This window comes from Siphateles boraxobius, unplaced genomic scaffold, assembly GCF_051911475.1.
Source record: "Siphateles boraxobius isolate OS27281-9 unplaced genomic scaffold, OSU_SipBor_1 140, whole genome shotgun sequence".
Lineage (NCBI taxonomy): Eukaryota > Metazoa > Chordata > Actinopteri > Cypriniformes > Leuciscidae > Siphateles > Siphateles boraxobius.
Genome location: NW_027508745.1, coordinates 345204 through 357393, shown reverse-complemented (window position 1 = coordinate 357393; position 12190 = coordinate 345204). Strand labels below are relative to the sequence as shown.

At 38.7% G+C, this 12190-nt stretch overlaps 1 protein-coding gene across 5 annotated transcripts in view; it reads left to right on the top strand.

The window, feature by feature from the left end:
• The first annotated feature begins 8708 nt into the window (after positions 1-8708).
• LOC143738227 (supervillin-like) overlaps positions 8709-12190 on the top strand; it is a 196364-nt gene continuing 192882 nt past the window's right edge. For 2 of the 5 annotated variants that reach the window (XM_077230245.1, XM_077230246.1), the window contains exon 1: positions 8790-9182. The gene's annotated coding sequence lies outside the window, so the exon portion shown is untranslated. Of the gene's footprint in view, positions 9183-12190 lie in introns of all 5 variants that reach the window. The other 3 variants (XM_077230243.1, XM_077230244.1, XM_077230247.1) reach the window with 3 other exon arrangements.

Genomic DNA, 12190 nt, shown 5'->3' with positions numbered 1-12190 from the left:
GATACATTTACCTGACATAATAAATTGTTACTACTGATTATTTTAACTGACTCTGACATTGTTTTCATTGAAGAGTTAAACGGAATAGTCAAACATTCGCTCACTTTTAGTGAGGCACAGATATTATTAAAACCTTTCATTTATGGAGTCAGATGAAGTAACGAGTAAATACATATGAGAAAATGTATTGCATTTAACCAAAAATACTTTGCCACGAGAAAAGACAGTAACACGCAGAGACCTTCACCTGTATTATTGGAAACCCTCATTGGACCAATAAACAGGCTTACAACACCATAGAGGATTGTATATTTACAATCGTGTTTCGGATGCTTACTATTTTCTCATTGAAGTAATTCATAAAATCATTACTACTATATTGTAACGGAATATTTTGCTCTGGTGATGTTTGTTTATTTGTTAGTCTAGCCACGGTGTTGAATAAAAACCTTGGATTATTTTGGTTATTTTCTATTAGTTTGCGGAGATGCTCAGCCCTGGCTGCTTTTAGAGCCTTTTTATAATGTGACATACTGTCTTTCCACGCGATTCTAAAGACCTCTAAATTAGTTTGTTTCCATTTACGCTCTAAGGACTCATAAGGGCAGGTGGAGTGATGGAGGGACTCATAAGGTAGGAATCCAAGGTAGGCATATTGGAACGCACTTAAGTCCGAATCTCGCGATAATTAGTACGTCACCCAGGTAATTCTCGCCTACTCTATGCGGTTTGGAACGCAGCTTCTGAGTAACATATTCTGAATACTTGGATTACTTCCACATTGAATTGCATTTTATAAGTGTAGGAATGCGGAATGGTGATGCGGTGGTGGCGTTGTAGGGATGGCGCTGCAAATAAAACACCTAAAAGCTGTCACAAAGAACCGGCAAAAGTATAGCTATTGATTATGAAGAGCCTATGTAAAATATAGCAAGGAGATATTTTAATTGTTTATTAATAAACAGTGTTTTCTGTCTGTGTCACTGTCGCCTGCAAAGATTAAGTTGATGATGCTGACTCGCGATCTTTGCAGTAGCCTAGGCTAAGCTAGGAAGCTATGCGCATTCAGTCTGTTTTGTTTCGTTTTGAATTGTTCTGTTTAAACGTAGACATGACTGTGAGGCAAGTAGCCTATAATAGGCCTATTACGCTATAGTCCAGTCATTTTAAGCCAAAATGGGGGTCAACCTTGAACCTTAAACCTTAACCTCTTAAATGAACCGAAACTTAGTAGTCCAGTCATTTTATGAAAAAAGGTTGAACAAATTGCAACAGAAGCAAACTCAACTGATTTTGTATCCTCAATATGTCCTGAGTAAGGGAAAAAAGCCCCGAAGAATAACTTGCAATAGCATAGATTATCCAAAATAAGTATACATTTGCTAATACAATTTCTAATAAAAAAATAAAAAACGTTTCATGAAAATGAGCAGCAGCAATTGTTCAGCCAAATGGCAGCTATCACTGTTTCTGTTGGTCTGCTGTGAACTTGTACACACTATTTTTATAGGCTACACATACATGCCATGCTCACATACACATCAAATGGTTAAAAACACTCATCACAAGGCTTATTCAAAGACAATGGCATCATCTAGTGGATGAAAACTGCAATAGACGTTACAACAGAAACTTCAAAAACTCAATTAATTGTGGGGTTTACTTAATTAAATATTACATTGAGTGTGTTTTTACATTTATTCGGTAATAGACTATAGCTCTAACTTAAACTAAAAACTAGCTAAACAACAAGCTACATGTTTTATTTACATCAATGGTTTCCTCATATTTGATGCTGCCATAAATGTTTTGTTTTTCAATGGTTAACCATTTTAAAAACACAGCTTGAGAGGCAGTTTAATTGAGTGCTGCAAATTCAAACATGAGAACCAATCAAAAGCACTAGAACAGCAACAAACTTTACTAAACAACTGTGGCTGGAAATGGCAAAGGAAGACAATGTGCACATGAAATACACATAATGCAACAAAAAGAATATTATTCAATTTATAGCCAAGCTTATTAAAGAAAATATTCATATGGCATCTTAAACATTTTCATAAGAAATTGTGATTTAATTACATATTTTACCAGTAGGCCTAACTGTAACAGATAACACTTACATTTACAGTATGTTGTAATTAAATTATTTGACTAAATTGCATGTATGTAGTTAGCCTAATCCCCAACACTGCCTGTATGTTTGTCTGCAGTTGAACATTAAATGGTGTTCTTCTAGGTATAGAATCATGGGAGCTTTATATTATGAGCATTAAGTGAGTCGGAAATTACATTTGTATCATTGTATAATAGTATGCTGGTTTCTCTAAGTGTAGCATCCCGATGGAAAATGAAGAAATTCACTGAGGGTCTTAAGATTTTTAATTTGCTGTCTTGTACTTCAAGAACAATGTAATTGCTGAAAAAGTGCAGACATAAAGCAACATATATCTTATAACTCCTTTAGGATTACATTGATTAGTAACGCATTTGCATGATCAAAATAATCCAAATCATTATGCAGAAATATGCATGTAAAATACTTTGTTGCCAATAAAATAACCAAAGGCAAATGCCTATAACAAATAGCCTACAGTTAATAACAGAAATTGAATGAAACAGCTCTAATACTTTATTGATTAATTTTATAAGTAACTGTAGACCTAATACAACCATTTTCACATTGTGGGGAAGTGAAAGCATTATCTTCTGTTGGCACAGTGAATCCAAACAATAAAGCACAACACATGAACTGTGTTATGAACTGTAGGCTACTCCAGAGTTCCCAGTCGCCAGAGGAATAAAAGCATTTATAACAGGCTGTACAAGACATGACTTGAATTCACTCAATAAAGTTAAAATAAAGTTACACTGACAATGGGTACTGGTGGCGACGTACTTAGTGACGACGTGTGTGTCACACGGCTTTGTTAGTAGGCGTTATTTTTTACTGGAATTCTAATATACGTCGCCGTGACGTCGCCACCGGAAGACGTTCCTCCTGTGACGTCGCCGCCAAGTCGCCGCTGGTCTCCCGTCGGCAGTCCCCAGAGACGCGGGAAGTCATTTTCGACAGGGGGTGCTGGGGGAAATGGGGGGGGGGACGGACGGACGGACGGATTCATGTAATCCGGATGAAAGGTGCATTTCTCTCTAAAAGTGCATCAGCCTTACAGCGGAGATGGAGATGTTTTAGCCGACACTGATTTTTTATTATTAAGAAACAATTAAAATGCCTTGTTATTTTTTCAGACACATTTATTAATTATTATAGCCTATAACTCACCTTTCTGTAGGTTATATGGCTCTTCTCATTCAGCACTGCGGGAAAAATATAATTTCCAGGTTCTAATTTGGCCTTAGAAAACCAGTAAAATCTAAATTTTTTTCATATTAATTTGTCAGTATTTTGTTTAATGTTTAATCAAGGGGCAAAAAGTCATAAACCAAAATCAGAAAATTCGTCGATATTTATTTTTTGGCGTAGCATTTGGTGTGTAGGTAGCCTAAAGTTCAAATTAAAATTTTGGTGTTCAACTTTGCGTTTTAAGAATACAACCGTTCATTTTTCGTTTTGCAATTACGGGTCAAATAAGAAAAAACGAATGGACACAAAAGTACACTGACCGTTTGGACATAATACGAGACAGATTTTTTTTATTAAATTCATAAAAGAAACAATAATTACATGAATAGGCTACTGGATTTCAAAAAAAGGCCTAAGTGCCACAAAGTAACAGACTAAGCAAAATATGTATTATCCGACAGTAATATGTGATTCTAAATTAAATAAAATTCTAAAAAGTTACAGACTATTCGTTTCTTGCATGCTAATCACAATCATATAGGCTACCACCAGGGCCTGCACGGCGGCAGGAAAAAGACGCAGAGATGTAAGACACCGTGTCTCTACCTTACGAGGATTTTGGTACACCAAATGTAGATTTGCGCTCTGGAGTTCGGCTGATAAACTCTGCCATGAGATCCTGAATATCCAGATCATCCAAAATGTTTTTGTGGATGTGAAGCAGTGCCATGTGAGAAAGTCTACCCTGAGTGATAGTGCTACGGAGCCAGGTTTTCAGGCGGCGAAGAGCTGAGAAAGACCTTTCGGAGCCAGCAGTAGACACTGGTAAACAAAGGCACAAGTGGATCAGCCGTTCCACCTCGGTGAAAAGTCCTCTTGTTTGTGGATGTAGAGCTGATACAAAGCGAGCAAGTACTTGGACTGAGTGGAATGCATGTTGTTTGGTGAGGCCACCCAGCATCCTCAGTTGCAGGCCTAGGGACGCAATGTCCATCTGTGGAAGCTGAAGGTTACTCAAGTCAGCATCTGAAACAAGGCCCTTTGCAGAATCCAGCAGCACTCTCTCCCTCTTTGCAGCTGTTGACAAGCCAGCTTGATCGAATCTGCGCTCCATCTCCGAATTCATTAAATCCACTGCCTCAAAAAAGTCCCGTCGCCACTTTAATTCACCACTGTCTGCTAAATCCTCCAGCACAGTGGTGTCCCGAAAACGATTTGGTGTTCTGCTGACCCTGGAATCTTTTGGCCACTTCAGGCTGAGAGCTGATGCAGACGCTTTTGCTTTCAACAAAATAGTGTCCACAACTCCTTCCCCCCTCAGTGCACCTATAATAATAATAATAATAATACATGTTATTATTTACGTTTAACCCTCTGAGGTCGCCGGCGCGTTTTGCTGGATTTTCTTCACATTGTAGCACAATAAACTTAAATTACTTTTTTCATATATGCTCATACAGAAAAAAAGAAATAATTATGAAAAAAGAATCTGTTATATTTCTACTTTTTTATGTGTCTACTTACAATCAAATCAAAACATTGTGCTTTTGTTAAATAAAGAAAATAGACAGGGTGTGCTTTCTTCCTCCGTCTGAACTTTTTTTTTTACCACGCCAACGCGCGTAAAATTAGAGTTTTAATTTGACCACACCAACGCGCGCAAAAGACACTGACATGCAAATCGTCCACAAAAAAAAAAAAGCAATTATAGGTAACAAAAGCAAAGAATAAAGCTTACCTATGCGCTCTTTGAGAACTTTAATGCACTCAAGTGCACCAGAAACGCTTGCATCAGCCTTCTGCAAACTTCTTGCCACAGCCTCACAAGGTCCAAACATAGCCTCACAGCACAACAGCCCGAAGACAGTTCTGCCCTTCATAGCTTGCTTGAGAAGTCCTGATATTTTCGACCGAGTCTCCCCACGAACACTCCGGTCCTTTTCGAGAGCTCGTAGGGTCTCCAACAGCGGCCCATATCCTTGCAGGAGTCTGGATATCGCCTTGGTCCTTACGCACCATCTTGTCGGACACAGAGCTGCGACATTGGACACGGGTTCTCCGTCGGGGAAAAGAGACTGATACAAACTCTTGCGTTTTGCTGACTCTCGGATGAGGTTGGAGGTGTTCTGTACAAAGTTAAATACGTCTGCGACGAGAGCCACATCCCGAGCCACCTCTTGCAAAGCAAGATCCAACGAGTGATTGCAACAATGGACAAACAAGGAGCCAGGGCAGACTTCTGCAAGACGCGCACGTACGCCGGTGAAACGTCCAGACATATTACTTGCCCCGTCAAAACAGTAGCCTTGAAGCTTTTCAATCGGCAGGTGCAAGCGCAAAAAAATGTCAGTGATGCACCTGAATAGAGTGTCTGCTTTCGAATCTGGTGCGCTGTAAAATCCCAAAAACACACTCTGTTGACACAAATCAGCATCCACATAATGCACATGGCAGGAAAACTGCTCGGATGAGCTAATGTCTGTAGTGCCATCAGCCGTCAGTCCAAAGTAATGAGAAACCATTGCCCCAGAAACCAACCTTCGCTGCACAGCATGTGCAAGCAGTTCTATCATCTCGTTTTGGATCGTATCTGAGAGCCAGTTATCCCTGCGGAGCATCCACCGGCGAGCTGCGGGAAGCGACTCGGTGCGGTCAATCATCATACGCCAGAAATGTCCTTCACGGTGATCGCGGCCTCGGAGAGGTAAGCCCTGTCGGACCAAATAGCGTACTGACTTGAAGGCGTCTTGGAGAACCACTCTGCCAGTATTCTGCTCCTTCGCAACTGCGTCTGAGAGTAGGGCACTGATCGGTGTACTATTTAGCGCAGCGATTTTGTTCACAGCTTCAAGGTGGAATAATGACTTTTCGTGATCTCTGAATTTTTCTGTGGCTTTACGCCAATTCGAAAATCCCCCTCTGATGAATACGGCGTCAGCTCTGTAAAAGTCATGTACCAACTTTTTGGCTACCACAGAACAACAAATAAAACACAGTGCTTTGTCAGTGTCATTGACATAATGGAGCCATTTCCATCTTTCAAACCAAGCTGATTTAAACGATCTTGAAAAACCTTCAGTCCCAAAACGCTTGGTGGGGAAGTCGAAATTCCTTGGCTGAAATGGCTCAGATGGTAAAGGTGATGTCCCTGATGCAGCAGTCTCACTCTTGTCAGGGGCAGACTGAGAATATTTTGAATATGAAGTGCTAGCGTTAGTGTCACCAGCAGCCTGGTCGTATTGGCTAGCACCGGGAACGTCAGAAGCTAGCTTGTCCTGCTCGGGCGTAGGGGCTGTAACGTTAACGTTACCTCTGGATGAGGAGTCAGTTGGAGAATTCTCGCTAGTCCTCGGCCTCGGGTTTTTGGGGTTGGATTGAAAAAAATCCAAAATTCTCTTTTGAGACATTATAGCACAGATATTGATATAGTTTTTTAGACTAGCTAGGTGTTTTTTTGTTTTTGTTTTTTGTGATGCGTAGGCTGAATCGTAATCGCGTGATTCGCGTCAAGACATCTGATTGGCTAATACTACACACTGAAGATAAATTAAATAATTTTTAATTAAATAATTACTAAAAATATCCCTCTCTTCATCCCACACCCCAAACATGACATACAAAATGTTGTGGAACAGAAACAACAACCAGAGATATATTTATAAGCTATCATTTTATTGTCATCACAGTTTGCCAACGGGGGGTGCTGCAGCACCTGCAGCACCCCTACTTCCCGCGTCCATGGCAGTCCCAATCAATCCCATTCAAAAATCCACACGTTCTGGCGGCGACGGCAGGGTAGACTTCTCCTTCTTCTCCTGGTAATCCATGATTTGGCACTGAATACTCGCCATACACGCCAGGGTATGCCGAAGGGTACGCGCGCTACGCACAGCCTACGGCGTAGCTACGGCGTAAGTTCGACGCAGAAGTATAAATTGGGCTTTAAGTTCATATTCTGAGATCTGCTTGCCTATAGCCATATAGTAGGCTACAGCCTTCTCAACTACGTGCGAGTTTGGTCTTTTATATCACTGTATTAGTTAAGCTACATTACGCGTTTTATATGTCCAGCAATCCTGAAGTATTGAGGGAAACCCTAGTAGCCTACTGCAGCACATCGCCGCGATATAAAGTTAAGGCAACTAAACAACCAAGAGCAATATTTCCTGCCTACCATTTGATCTGTAGCTACATCAGCATCGGGGGAATAACATTATAATCTCGTTCACGGTAGAGAAAGATGCATGTAGGCTACAAAGGGACCATGACGACAGTGAATTAAACACAAAAACAGCCCTCATAATAATCACAAATACACTTACATTTCTAAATATGTTTTTATGAATGAATGGCTTGCTCTGTCGGTCTTCGTCAACAACACGCTGAGGTCGACTAACAGCAGATGGAGATTATGATCGGTAATCTACTGCTTTTCCTGCAGTTCCTGGATGTCAATGTTAAATTTACTGTCGAATTTGAACCACTGAATTTGTGGAAGCGAATTTGTAAAGCGAAATATAATGGACCGAAAATTGCCTGTTAAATATTATAGGTTGTATTTATTAAAAAGTTTGAATATTTTGGAAGTTAAATGTGAAGGGTGAATATGGATTATTGATTTTTTAATAATGAAAATGTGTTTGAAATGTTTTGAATTTAAATATTCACAGCTTAAATATTCAACCATGTCAAATTTGAGCCAATAAAAAAAATGCAAGTCCTAAAAATACAATGCATTAAAATGCAAGCATGGTTAATGCAATGCATATTTTTTTTATTTAACTAGTGCAATTCAACGGGTTTTTTGTTTCAAAAACATTTGTCATTATTTTATTTCCATACCCTTAGATTTTCACAAAAAACACAGGACAAGTTAACAGTTTCTTAAAATCTTGGGATGTACAGCAGGATGCACACTATATATTCCTCTTTGCTGTTTACCTGAGTCCTAGATCCCTCTGGTACATAGAGTGAATGGCCACATTCCATGTGTCAGTAAACAAAGGGAAGACAACTCACTATATTCTCAGTCATATAAGTGCACGTTTCACTTGTTCAAGCCATTGCATTGATTTAATACAGTATATCTGACATTAAATGGCTGCACTCTGTGTCAGTAACTATTTGTAACATCATTAACATGAAGAAAACAATATTATAATAGTCAAATGGGAAACTTCAAAATTATAAAGTTAAGAGTTCTCCCTAGTTAGTGGTATAACAAAATAGTGTTTTTATACATTGACATGAAAATTACAACACATATATTGCTCATTGTACAAAAAAAAATTGTGTGTAAATATTTTAGATATGGATCCGATTAAAAACAGCTCATATTTAATAAAAGAACATTACGTGTAGGCCTATGTGTAGTGCAACTCTATTAACGATAAGCTCCCGCCCCTAGCTTCCGTCCTGTGGCTGCTGGTCGAGTACTTGTGTTGGTCTGGCGCTGCTGGTCTGAAATTTGGATTATCTCACCACTACTAGCTTCTGACGTAGACAGGGGGCGGGATTTCAACTTTCCAACACGGCTGGCAAACGCACGCACTCGTCTTCTGCTGTCTTTATACTGTATTTGTGTGAGTGTTTATGGTAGTAGCCTACACCAGGAGCGGCGTCAAGCTATATTTTAGTATTTCACCGCACGGATATTCGGTGCTTTAACCCCGGCAGAGTCTGGTTTCTCTCTGTCGCTGACTCTGACTTTAAGATTAATGTGCGATTTCAGGTGGTTTTGTATTTGCCTGTTATTTCAGTAGTTTTTTTACCTGTAAAATATTCCGGACCTGTCTATGTTCTTGTCTAATGGCTGGCTGTTTTAATCGGATGGTCCAATTGCTCTTGTTTTGATTCAGCGATTCTGGAAAAGTAGGTGAGTAGCCTATTATTGTTGTGTACTATGTTTGCTGAAAGTTGCATATCCGTTAATGTTCTCGTAACTCTTCTGAACAGGCTTTATTGGGCGGAGTGTGTTGCTTAATTCGACGGAAAAATCAAATGTCTCTTTTTAAAATTTGAATTTAGATAATGAGTTCTGGCTGAAATGTGTGAGTCTTTTACTTTATAACTTTTTACAAAATCTTATCTCTTTATCAGTTTCTTATTTTTGTTGAGATCGGATGACATGTCATCCCCACTCAATTTAAATCATCAATTGACCTTTCATTGTGTCCGAGTCTTAAAAAACAATGATCCCCAATGAGTTGTTTGGGAAAGCACACAGTTAAACACCTGCAAAAACAAAGGCATTCCAAGTGAGGCGAACTAATCTTGAGGAATGATTTCACTTCAGCAGTGTCAAAGAAACTAAGGGGTGTGAAATTGAGTTATTGTGTTACACAAAGGGGGCCGTACAAAACGTAACAAAAATGCTTAAGCTTTGACTTAATTGTCCAAAAATTCCTATTAAAAGTAGGACTTGTTTAAGATTAGGATCTTAGGATTTATAAAGAAGCTAAAAGCAATTTTTAGCTAAGACAGATTCTTAGGTGCTAACTGAGGTGGCACTTAAAGGGATAGTTCACCCAAAAATGAAAATTATCCCATAATTTACTTACTCTCAAACCATCCTAGGTGTATATGACTTTCTTTTTTCAGCCAAACACAATATCCTAAACACAATATTATATTTTTATATAATAAAAAAATAAATATCCTGGCTCTTCCAAGCTTTATAATGGTAAGCTTTATAAAGCTTTGAATGGTACCATAGATAAAAGTAATTCATACGGATCCAGGGGTTAATAAAGGCCACCTGAAGCAAAGGGATGTGTTTTTGTAAGAAAAATATCCATAATTTATAACTTTATAAACTATAGCCTAATCACTGGCTTCCGATAACGGGTGTATGTAAGTCGAGTTCCGGCCGAAGAGTGAATCAAACTCAGGCCCCATCCACACTACTACGTTTTAGTTTAGAAACGCAGACCTTTTGCTACATTTGCACCTCCCATCCAAACTAAAACGGCAAAAACGAAGACCTAAAACGGAGAAGTTTAGAAACGCTGCCGACCCCGTTTTGCGTTTTGAATCTCCGGAGGGCGTTTTAGTGTAGACGGGTCAAAACAGAGGACTTTAGAAACGATGACGCAGAGGCTCACGCTCGGCTCTCTGATGGGATGTCATCTGTTGGAACTCGACTCGTGTACGGCAGTTACCGGAAGCCAGTGATTATAGTATGGATTACTTTTATGATGGACGAATGCGCTCTTTTGGTCTTCAAAATCTATGCATCATTATGCATTCCAAAACTTGTAAGAGCCAGGATATTTTTTAATATAACTTTGATTGTGTTTGGTTGAAAGAAGAAAGTCATACACCCAGGATGGCTTTAGGGCGAGTAAAAAAAAAAACAACAACTTTTTTTGGGTGAACTAGCCTAACCCTTTTAGTGTTGCAAACTAAGGACTACGATGATGTTATTGTTAACCCAAAAATGGCCGCCCTCAACCTCAGAATCATCCAAATGTGAGCCTGCTGCAAGTCACAGTGGCAGGACACCAGTCATGTAATTTCAATAAAATAATTTAATGTAACATTGAAACATTTATTTTAATATTTAAATTTATTATAAAATGGATTTGCATTGTGCAAAATGATCACACATTTGTGTTGATGCTACGGAATACATTTTTCTATTGATATGTCTCCTCATTTATAGTTAAAGCAATGACGTAAATTAGTTCATCAAAGGCTCCAACAACTCCAGGGAAGCTTGCAATCCTTATAAAAGCAGCTTGCTTTTTGCGCATGGTGTAAAGATCAGCTGTAAAGTCAATGAACTGCCATACAGTAGTGTCCAAATGTGATGTCTGGATTAGGAAAATTTAAATCTTCACCCTTTATTTAAATATGATTTAAAATGCGTTAAAGATTTGCATATTGCGTAGTTGTGCTTGGAGTCAATTGTTTTATTTGTGACAACGCAATGCAACATGCCAATTTATGAACACATTAAACAAAAGAAAACCAGTGATTAAGAACTGATTATATTGTTGGCAAGGTATTATTTTTCCTGTGAGCTACAGCCTGTAGCTGTAGTTTGCCTTTTTTTGCCAAATAATTGTCAGTTAAATACCTTCTCTAAGTTTTTGTTCTTCCTTCATATTTTAAAATATTTACAAAATATACCAAGTGTTGGTACCAAGTGGCAGAAGTTATTACATTTTTTATTATTTTTTAAACAAGGTCAGTTAAAAAATAATACATTTACAATTAAGCCGGTATCATTTTATCAACTCCCTATATCTTTGTTGGAAAGTGTGTGGTCTTCTCCTCTCTGCAGCCATCTTGGATACCTCTCCAGCACTCTTAAATAATAGGAGCTGAGTCCTAGATTTAAAGTAACACCAGGTAACTTTTGCTCTCGGGGTCCCCCTACAGTTGGGAAACAGTATTGTCCTCTACTACTGTCGTAAACTCTGTCATCCTACATGCACGTGCATTTGTTGACAACCATGATAGGCTGTAGGAGGAGGTCACATGCAGGTGTTCTGCTTGCGTCGCGTGTGAAATGTCTTCATCCCAGGTACAGTGGCATTTATTTCAGCATGTCATATGAATATAATTTCATGGGTTTTATTTTTTTTCTAACGACAAATGATCGCGATGATCACGTTTACAAGCCAGCGTCATTATAGTAGCCTAGTCTATTGGTTTCCGTTTTACTGAATCTATATGATACTTCAATGCAATCTTTGAGTGGTAGATAATAACCATATATCGTCAATATTATAATATCAAGCTACCATAAATGAATCTGCAAATTTTACAAATCGATTTGCATTATAGCTTGAGGCAAGACAAATAAACAAATATCATAGACATGTTAGGTATCCTAAAATATGATTTTGTACATCTTATATATTTACTTGCAAGAAT